The 11,268-nt window shown below is 40.4% G+C and overlaps 1 long non-coding RNA gene across 1 annotated transcript; it reads right to left on the bottom strand.

Annotated features, from left to right (window-relative positions):
• Nucleotides 1-2,122: 2,122 nt before the first annotated feature.
• LOC140682534 (uncharacterized) lies at nucleotides 2,123-10,770 on the bottom strand. Its single transcript, XR_012054370.1, has 4 exons — nucleotides 10,398-10,770; nucleotides 9,009-9,249; nucleotides 4,114-4,188; nucleotides 2,123-3,323 (listed from the first exon to the last, which is right to left on the bottom strand). It is a non-coding gene; the product is annotated as an uncharacterized lncRNA (long non-coding RNA).
• Between the last annotated feature and the right edge of the window lie 498 nt (nucleotides 10,771-11,268).

The following is an 11,268-nucleotide window of genomic DNA, read 5'->3' as shown; positions in this document are numbered from 1 at the left end:
GCATGGTACACAGCAGGGCTCAAGCAAACATCACCTCTGTGATGTATGAAATCATCCCACGTTCATTGGCTCACACACATGTAATTGTGTCTACACAATTACATTCCCATCTGCATTTTTGAATCATATATGTGCTGGTTTTCATGTTTCATCTGACTTTGGGAGACACTACTTTCTCTGGGACATTCAGATACTTGGTCTTTCAGGCATTATGTGTATACTGATATTAGTATTACATCTTTGACTCATTCCTTAATTTACTTTCTCCCTAACCAAACTAAAAATTGATAACTTTATGATAAATATATGCCTACACTAATTTGTTCCCTTCAACTCACTCATCCCTGCATGGGCTGCCATTAGCAGCTACAGTAGCAAACATCACTTTAACAGGGAGTAGCTTTTATCAGAGGAGGGCAGACTTCTTGTTTACTTCATGCACAGCAGTGGTATCTGTCCTAATGCACCCACTTTAATTACTAACAAGAAAAGCTTAGGACTGACATTGAAGGTAATGACTGACAGAACATGCCAAGTTAATACCAATAACTTAGAAGCAGAATATAAGCAGGCTGGCAGGCTCTAACTTAAAAGGCACATAACTCTTGCTACAAATGGTAAAACTCTCTCCTACACAAGGGAGCCACGCCCATCATTCTTACATTATGCCTTTCTTGGTTTCTAATTGTACTGGCATTATATGACATTATACCTTCTCTCTAAAAGCTATATTTTAGATTCCTTGTCTGTCCAGAAGGAACCAGTCAAGAGGTGAATATTCTGGTTTTCTCTTTCACTGCTGCTATGACTGCAGGGATTGGAAGAAAGAAAACCAATTTATGACTTCCAGTCCCAGTTGCCTTCATCTTTCCATCCCCTTTCTAAAGCCTGTAGTTGTAGCAAGACTGAAAAGTCTTGGGTGGCAGAATATCTCTTCCTATGTGCTTGTGCAACAAGGAGAAATGGGCTTCTATCCCAGCTGAAATCTCTGGATGCTGTTTTAGACCACAAAATTATTTTGGATCTTGGCCCAAAACAGATAGCAACGTACACGGGGCATAATAGCACAGCTCTGCCTTGTTCTTTTTCTCACGTAGCAGTTTCCTTGACACTAGACCTGATAATTATTGAATGAATGTCCTCTTCCACTCTCAGCCCCCAGCAACCATTATCCTAATTACAGTCAAGCTGGAATCAGGAGAAAAAATCCCACAAAATTAACATCATCAAGTTATACCTTCAGCACACAAAGCTGCAACCACTTAATTTGAGTCTGGGGTGCTGTGTAAATCACCTCAACATATTCCACCTGTGCTTTGGGTAAAGTCCATTCAACTTTTGTAAAAGCTTGAAATGTATAAAACATGTTCATTAGAATGAGGTTATTAGCATGGCAAAATCACAGTTTCCTGGTGAGAGGGGTATTTTAAATCATGGCCAGGCGGAGTTTTTTCTTTCACAAGACAGTAACTAACTCAGAATCCATTAACTTCCGAGGATTTGTCTCTTAAAAGAAAGTTACACATGAAAAATGAAGAGTACTGTAGTCTGACAGCTGTGGATTCATATGGATATTTTAATTTTCCAGCAAGCATATGAAAATGGTTAGCAGGTTGCATACTTAGGCTTCCATATTCCATATTTACGGGAGCAGTACAGACCCAGATACAGCACTATTACATGGTTTATTCTGACAACACAATATGTAATGAATGAAAGAACTTGTTACCAAGGAGATAATTGGACTTGAACAGTGAGAATGTCTCAATGTGCCAATTTTCAACATCAGGGTTTTTTTTGCTGGGGCTGTGAATTGTTGCTAGCCACATTTTTATGATAGCAAACTACTGTCTTTATCTTATTTTTGTATGGCAGATTCCATAGTCTAACACATTGCTCTAACAGGGATCTCATGCAAAGCTTGACATGCTATGTATTAATAACCTTTAAAAAAACAAAAAAAAGGAAAAGACTCCACAATTAAAATAAATTGATCATCAGTAAGGAAGGAGAGTTTGCAGACACATCAAAAAAGACAAAGTAATATTAGTACAGATATCCTCACAAGAAAAATCAAGAGTGTGTAGACAATATTTTGCAGGAGGCAGGAATGGTATATGTTGATGCCATACAGTGAAAGGAATCCTGCCTACCTGTCTGGCCAAACTTCATTACCAGGTTATTCTCTAGTTTTATAACTTTAAATTCTATTACCATCTACATACAAATATATTTTTCTAAGCCTCTCTGATACCGACTTTTAGCATATTATCTGTACATGAAATCTCTTTGACTTTTTTCTTTTTTTTTTTTCAAAACCAGCTTCAAAACAACAAACTTCTGAGACATGCATATCACACAGAGTATAACAAATTGATTAAATTGCCTTCTTCTCAGTCTATATCAAAGCGCAAATACTAAGCATATATGACAATTATTTTTAATCTTTACTGATGTTTGATATTTGGCTGTTCACCATGCGGAGGGGTGTCCCTATTTGCCTTATTGTTCCCTGTCCTACTTGTTGAAGGTTAAGCAATCAATATCACTGTTTTTTCATTATCAACAGTAGCCTGTATCCCACATCTCAGTGTTCCTAAATTTGTGTATCAATTCTTCCCACACATACAGCATTTGAGAATAATTGAAGGGACCAACCTAAAGGTTTGTCTTTAGTTACTGCCTTAAAATTTTTCTTGCACCTTGTTAATGTTTCTAGCAGTGTATTTTTAAACACATTTGCAATTAAGTCTATGTATGATCATCTTCTAATACTAGCAGTGCCACCATTTCCTTCCTCAAAGGCTCCCACTGCCCCCTTGTAGACTGACAATCCTTCAGATCCAGGGGACAAAATGTTCCTGCAAGTCTTCCTTAACCAGCTGCAGTCTGAATATGCCATGCTGGTAAATCCTGGTGAAATGAGCAAGATATCCCATCTCCTTCTGGCTGCAGAGGGTATGCAGTGCTTCCAGGAGCAGCTGCCAGATGGAGTGCGACGAAGCAGGCCCTAGAGTAACTTGGAACTCAGGAGCAGCCATAAGAAGAAGGAGCAGAGGAGGGAAGTCTCAGCCAGTGCACCCCCTTTCACAGTTTGCACTGTGCTGCTTCTCCCCATGCTGGAGTCATCCATTCACACTGCTTTCCAGCCTCTAGGAAGTTGTTCTAAGTTTCTGAAGTCCAACGTTTTTTTCCTCTCTTTTTCTGAGGATTCACTGGCAGAACTAGATGCAGAACTAGATGCAGAACTAGATGCAGAAGGCCTGTCTCCTCTGTTCAGAGAAAAAAATTCCATATCTTCTTCAAAGACTTTCCTAGTGCCACTATGCCAGAAAAACACATGGAATGCTCAGTCTTCTTGAATATTTGTTTCTCATCCAGTTTTTCTCCCCTCCCATAGTTTCAATAAGTTTATTTTCCTTCCCATAGTTTCATAGATTTTCTCTCTGCTTCCAGTTTCCTCTAATAAACCAGTGATATCACAGGATCATTTTCTAACTGCAAGTACATAGTTAATTATAGGAAACAAGGAGATTTACTTTGCAAGCCATAGGAAATCAGTAAATAGCTGTGACATTCAACACAGGGACTGCTCTGTCCTCTTGACAAAGAAAAATCAAGAATAAATAGGGAGCATCATTAGGTTCACTCACCACAAAACCCCCACGCGGTACAAGAACAGCATGTAGGGAGAGCATATATGCATATGTAGGCTTGCAGGAGGCAGAACACCTCTGTGTACTCTCTGCCCCATGTTTGAGAGTATGTCCTGTTTGACAAGCAGTGGGTATAAAGCTGCTTAACTGGTTTAGTTTGTCTTGATATCCTGCGTTGTGTCAATTTTTGGTGGGATGTGCTTGGTGCGGTCTGAAAGCAATAGAGGAATCAGAGCTAAGGAGAGACCTCCCAATTCTTTCCTGAGCCTCCTCAGCTCTGTGAAGCTGCCCTACTAACACTCAAAAGTGATGCCCACATCTCCCTAGACCTTGACAGCTTCTCTTTATTTTACTTATAAACTCGTTAAGGCAGACAGGACTAAGTTCCTTGTCAAGATAAAAACTTGTTAACTGGGGTCATGCTATCACTGCTTTATTGTCTTGGGTACCCACTAACCTTCAAGCAGCTTCACAAACGTGTTCTGCTTCATAGCTATTGAAGTTTAACCAGCGAGTCTTCGAGTGATACAGACTGGCAAGACAAAAAAAATCATATTAATTCTTTATTTTTCTCTCTCCAGATTCATAATAGTGAAACTGAGGCAAGAATTTAAAACAGTGGAGTAATTTTATTTTTATATTTTTCTAATGCAGGAACTTTTCCTTTTCATGAGGCCAAGAGAAATAGATTGTTGATGTACTTATAAGAGCTCTGCACACAAAGTGTATTCTGATATCATCTTTCAGATTCACCAAAGAACATTTGTCATCACTTCTGATGGAATTAAATTGTGGTTGCATCCAAGGCACTGATTGAGGAATAAAAATGTGGAAATTCATGCAGAAAATGCTAGTACCAACAGTAGCAGGCTGAAGAATGTAATGATGCAGCGACATTGTACAGACAGAAATAAAATATAATCTCTACAGAAAACTCTATTGAGATCAGAGGATTTAATGGTATGGAAGTAACAGTAAAATAAGGGTAGCATAATAAATCTAAATCCAAAATGAAATTTGGGAAAACTTGAGTACTAGTAAATTTAAATATTTTACTTCATAAAATTAAGTTATTCTGTTTTTGGTAAATTTTTAGGTTTTGTTATCAATAAGGAAAAACAAGCCTCGAAATTCAAATGTGCTCAATTCCTCTCTGATTTCCCATTCCTGGTCAAACTGCACTATTAAAATTTTGGCTAATCAACAAGTATCTCTTCTCCCTTCCCTTTCTGGCCTCCTTTTTCCCCAAACCAGTAATTATGCTGTCAGTTGCCTCCCATTTCTCTCCTAGGTATTTTCTCAAGGCTTGTCCACAGTACAGAAATTTATGATACAAGGAGCTGTGCTGGGCTTCTAAGGGTGCTTGTAAAACACTCCACATCCATACGCCAAAGTGCTCCAAGTGGTTTGTATTTCTGCCAAAAAACACTTGGACTTTTCTTGTGTTCAGCAAGGGCTAAACTTGGCTTGAGGCCAGTAGGGACAGCACTAAAGGAGATAGGATGCAGCACTCATGCTGCAGCCCTACAGACGCACTCTGTACATTCCCAGAATCCATCCCCTGTCAGAGCTACACTGGGAACTGGGAGATGGCTGCCCAAAGGGCTCTGCCGCTGAAAATCCTTGGGGATGTAAGCAGAAATGCTCCTATTCAGAACAGCAGTCGGCAGGACACCTCTGGATATTACAAATAGTTAGCATTTAAATCAAGGAACCGAGATAAGCTTAATAAGAACCCTTCTAATTATCAGGGTATTAGTAAGGAAGTGAGAAAATGACACAAGTAATAGAAGGGATTGCTGCTGCTCACCCCCTGCCCTGCCTGTCGTCCTCAGCCATGCATGCAGAGCTCTCCCTACTCTCCTTTCAGCCAAGATCTAGAGAAGCAACATGAAGAAAAGAGGGAGGAGGGGGGAAACTGACATTCAAAATAGCAGCAAAGAGCTCTTCTGCAAAGTGTGTCTGGAGAAGAGATACAAAAAGATAAGAGATACAAAAGATACAGCTGGCAGCTTGCACGGCTTTGCTGAAATAATGAGAGTAGGGTTGTACAAACAGCTACCTAAAATGGGCATTATTAGTTTTTTTATTGGGATTGAGAGGGAGAGCAAGGACAAGCAGCACTTCCTTGTGCTTTGTTCTTGTCACTTGACAGCTTTTTTTGTCCTTGAGATATTCTCTCAGGGAGCAAGGAGTACACATGGTTCCAAGTCACTCCAGGATTGGGAGAGGAGGGTGAAGCTCAGTGGATCAAGGGATATGTGTCTGCAGCAAATTTAATTGTTTAAAATAATCTAGAATAATTTTGCCAAGAAAGTAAGATTTAATTGCAGAGAAGAATTTAAACTAAAATTAGAAAGGATTTGAAGTGTCATTACTTAATTCCCCACACAACACATTAGACACAGGACAGGGAATCCTGATTTAACCTAATGATGAGCAGACTGACCAGATTTTCAAAGTGAAATAATGGGATTCCTGTGGGGGAAGGAGCTGTGCTCAGTCACAGAGGTTTTGAGTGAAAAGCAGTGCAAAAAAGGAAAAGACTGCCAGCTTCCCTTCTCCCATGCTGTACTGCTCTACCTCTCCTCTACTCCGTTTGTGAGCGGCACAGATTGCTCACTGGACCTGGACGAGCCCCATGACAGCAAGTAACAAGCAGTAATGTTGATGAGGACAGGCAGCAATGCTGGGTTTGTTGTGCAGATGAGATTAACTGGAGAGGAGGCAGAGCTGAGCAAGGATCCTGTTTGCCCATGCAAGAACTCCCTGTCCAAGAGCTAATGGCCGCATTAAAGGGACCAAGATACACCGGGAGATACTCTTCACACATATCCACAATGTACTCACACAGAGTCAGACCCACCTCCTCACTGTGTTGTACAGGCCACTCCACTAAAAAAGCCTTATTTCACTCTCTAATGGATTAAGCATATTATTTCAGCGATAACTATCAGAAAGTTTTCATCTTGTGTGTGCTGACAACTCATGTTAATCTCAACAGCTCTGAGATTTTTCAAAAAGCAAAACTGTTGGATTTTGGCCAGCCCTCCAACTCAGCATCCTTGCCTAAGGGCACAAGACATCTTCACGTTAACAGTAGCTGGGACATAGTGAGGGGCACTTCAGCTCTTTCTTCTTTCATTTGAACCAAGGCCTGCTGACCTAGCAGGTTGTCTGTTAGCTTTATTAATCATCCTTCAGAGGAAACTTTCTTATTTCTCTTCTCTGTTTTCCCTTTCTCAGATGAGCCTCTCCTCCCAGGCTCTCAATTACCATAGACATTCTCATTTTCTCAAAAATCACTGCCCCCTTGTCTGCCCGGGAGACACCTGTCCACGTCCTGGATTGGTGGTGGTAAATACATCCACATGCTTTACACACCTTATACTATCTATCACTTGAGTTGTTGCATAGGATATTTGTACATGTTGGATTATAAGCTTTTCCCAATTAGTAATTAATTTTTTTTTGCTTTTTTCTCCTCTAGAATCCCTCTTTTGCACATAAACAATGAAAATACTAAAGCCTCTACACTGAACTAAGGCATTTTAATATCCAAAAATAATAAGGCCAGTCTTGAAATAAGGCTTTCAGTTTCTACAGCAGATGTAAAACACATGGGGGACGGATGGGACAAGCTGGAAATATGCTATGATAGTGAGCTCACAGGTAGATAGCACCTCTGAGACTCCTTTGGTATACAATAACACACTAATGCCATCCTAGAAAAATACAACTGGGGTGTGGGCTTCCCTGGATCTTGTCCCACAGGGAGACCCACTGCTGGGTGATCAACAGAAGCCCAGATAGTGGAATTGTACAATCCACCGAGAGGCAGGAGGACACTCAGGTTGCTGAAATTCACGTGGGTTTATTGAAGGTGAGATGAAGGACATAGAGAGGAGTAGGAACACAACCACACTTGGGGGAAGCAAACTCTGAGAGCCCCCTCGGCGGGAGAGGTCAGGGTATATAAGAAGGCTAACCTCAGTGGTTATCTGAGTGGACCAGTGGAGGAACCGAGAACAAGATCTTTCTAGAACAGGGGGATAGTACAACCAGCAACAGACATGAACTGGGGAGGGTACAACGTATGATGGACATACATTCATTTGCATGGGGAAGGCGGGAATCCTAGGACAATACCTTTTCTTACACAGCTGTGATTTCCCATGGCATTCCTGGATGATACTCCCTAGGGCCGCCTCCCACACTGGGGTATTTAAAAATGTACTTAGACACTACATTAGCTGTTTTGTTTTGCCTCCTGTTTGTAAAATCCAGATCTTGCTGTTCTGCTCCCCACAAACACAGTACTTGGTCTCTTTTGCCTGTCCAGGCAAACATTAACAACAACAACAGCAACAGCAACAGTAATAATAATAATAATAATAATAATAATAATAATAATAATAATAATCACAGCAATAACAATAATCACCATTAAATTTACCAGTTCAAGACTTAATTACTGGAACCATACCTTTTTTGATCTCACTAAAGTCCACGTTACTTCTATTTGCTTACAAGGATATTACTGCTGAAATCATCCTTGTTTACACCAGTGGTGTAAAACACTGGTGTTCACACCAACACTGTAAACATTCCTGTTTTGAATGCATTTGCCTCCCATTTCTTTGCTACACTGACCCCCAAGTCTGCTTCCCACTCTTTTATCTGACTTCAGCATTTAGCCACAATTTACTCTATGTTACATCATCTTTGGAAATCCAGACCTCCTACTGTTTTCACTGTGCTTGTTGTAATGCTCTGAACACAGACCAGGTTCAGTCAGGGCTCTCTCAGAGACCACCTCTTTCATTTAAGTTCTGCTAGAGGGTCTTTCAGGCGAAAACATGGACTTGGCTTGCTCAGCCTGGAGAAGGGAAGGCTCTGGGGAGACCACAGAGCAGCCTTCCAGTACCTAAAGGGGACCTGCAGGAGAGCTGGAGTGGCATATAGTGGGCATGTAGTGATAGGAAAAGGGGGAATGGCTTCAAACTGAAAGGGGGTAAGTTTAGATTAGATGGTAGGAAGAATATTTTTACTGGGAAGTTGATGAGACACTGGAATTGGTTATCCAGAGAAGTTGTGTATTCTCCATGCCTGGAAGCGTTCAAAGCTGGGTTGGGTGGGCCTTTGAGCAGCCTGGTCCAGTGGAAAGTGTCCCTGCCCAAGGCAGGTAGGGTGGAACTGGATGATCTTTATGGTTTCTTCTAACACAAACCATTCTATGGTTCTATGAAAAATGTTGTTCTGCTTCAACAAGAGGAAATGAAAAGCAAAAAGAAAGAAAAGACCAATGTTTTAGCCTGCACCAGCTGCTCCCTGACAGCAGTTAAGACTCACCCAAATAAGCTGCTGATTTCTCCCACACTTTCAAAGGCAAAGTACTTTAATGAAAATGCCAGTGAAGACCAAGCCTGTATAATTTCTCATCCAATTCATCACTGTCAAAGAATGGTGCCTAATGGATACAGAAGGGGTAAGCAGGAAGAACTCTGTATTTTAAGCTGCCTTTTGAATATCACTTGTCATTATAGAAGTTGAAGCATTTGCAGTAAACATTTCTTCATATTTATCAGGAGATCTAGATGAAAGAGAAGGAAAAATAATCAGGACACAGGACATTTCAATGTTCACAGAATCAAGGAATCTAGTTACGTGAGTCTGACCCAGGGATATGAAAGTATATATAAGAGAAATTAGACCAATCTTTCTGTGATGCACTGCAAAATGTCCATCATTAACAATTTTGCTACACTTCTTGAAATGAAAAAGTTTAGATTTTGAATTCAGACAAAAACACTTTTCTCATTTGAATAACAAGGATATCAGTGTTAGGATGCCATATGTTCTTACACCAGAAATGCCTCAGAGACTATCATAATTTTCAAAAATTCTTCCTAATAGACCATTAGAGTAACAACAGCTTACCTCAGCTAAGTACAAATTTGTCTGCTTCTTTTTACAAGAGAAACAATATGTGTCTCAGAAAACATTATACTGTTAGTATAGTTTCCCTGAAGACACTCTGGGGGTCACCATGAAGGATGTTATATTGATACAACTGTCTTTGTGAATGTTTTTTAATCTTTAAGTGTCCCAGGCAAATTCAATATTTGATTAAGAGAGAGATACTCAGTTATTTGCAACATTTACTACTGCCTGAGTAAAACAAAATGCCACAACAATATTGCTGCAAGTACTGGAGGACTGCAGAAATGCCTTCCAAGGACACAAGAAAGATCAGTGGTCCTCAAAGAAGCTACAGGTATAGTTCCCATTTTACCATCTATTTTTCAAAAATTTCTCCCACTTTTACTGCTGAAATTAGAAAAAAATAAAAAGGTTGTTCCTTGCAAACTGAAACATTTTGTCTGACTTAAAAATATATATTTTGCTTTGGTTTGGATGTTCTCATTATCACATTTTGCATTGCTATTTTTTACTTAATTTTTTAAGGCAAATCCAAATAAACATTTACCAAACATTAAAATATTTTAACCTTCATCAAATAAAATAATAAGTCAAATTCAGCAGAACTTTCTGAAAGGGTTTAGCCATTCTCAAAAAAGCATTTTCCAGCAAACACCATTTGACAAGCATTCTCAACTCAACATATCTCCATCGCTGCTTTCTGAGCTAGCATCACTGAGAACACCAATTCACAGATTATCAGATATTATGAAACCAGAGACGCCCAAAATATCAAGAGATTTGGTCGGTCTCCCTTACTCTTCAGCTGGCAGCAGAGAGAATCCAGCCACAATGCAGTTGGGATAACAACAGATTTTCAGCAAACTGGGCTGCTGTGCCAAAGCCCTGGAGATCTTCCTGACCGCTGCTGTCACTCTGCTGCTGAGTGGGCGCCAGTGGGAGGTCAGGGGTGAAGAACACAGCTTGTCCCCACGTCCATCGCAGCGATGAGCCTCCCTCCCTGTGGTCACCCTTTGTCCCACCTCTGCCCATCCCAGTGACAGGAGAGGATGTTGGCCTGGCCCCACTTTTTCTGCCCTCGCGTAGCATAACTCTGTTTTTGCTATGCAGCTGAGGAGCTGCAAGCTGGCGCTGCGCCAGGTGTGCTGTATTGCTGTGCTTTGGAGGCTTTCACAAGGATGAAAGAAAGCATTTAGGGAGGTTCCAGAAACGATGCTGATGGCTGCCATGCTAATGCTTGTAATGAATTCTAAATTGGTAATGGGACCACTTATGGATAACTAAAGGCTTATTCACTCCTCTGGATATCTGTTATTTTTCCTTTACTACTCTTTGCTGGATTTAGTGCCACTATTCACTTGGCATTTTCTCTTCTCCATTTTTTTCCAGTTCTTTTACTTTTCTACTGTCATTTCTCATACTGTGCTATTCCTCTAAAATTATAATCTGTCAGGATCTGCACTTATTCTAGTGGCCTTACTGCAGCAAATCTATGTCCTCCTAATCTCTAGGCACCATTGCTAGTTCTTTTTTCCCATACGGGACTTATCACTCAAGTTGCATGATTTTGAAACAATGCAGTATGGATAATAACATTTCTAGGACAATAAAATGTCATGTTACTTCTACTGAAAAAGCAAACTTCATTCATACCACCTTGGGATGGGTG

The sequence above is a fragment of the Taeniopygia guttata genome, chromosome 2, assembly GCF_048771995.1.
Source record: "Taeniopygia guttata chromosome 2, bTaeGut7.mat, whole genome shotgun sequence".
Classification (NCBI taxonomy): domain Eukaryota; kingdom Metazoa; phylum Chordata; class Aves; order Passeriformes; family Estrildidae; genus Taeniopygia; species Taeniopygia guttata.
The sequence above is the reverse complement of the archived record's forward strand: the minus strand, read 5'-3'. Positions and strand labels throughout refer to the sequence as shown.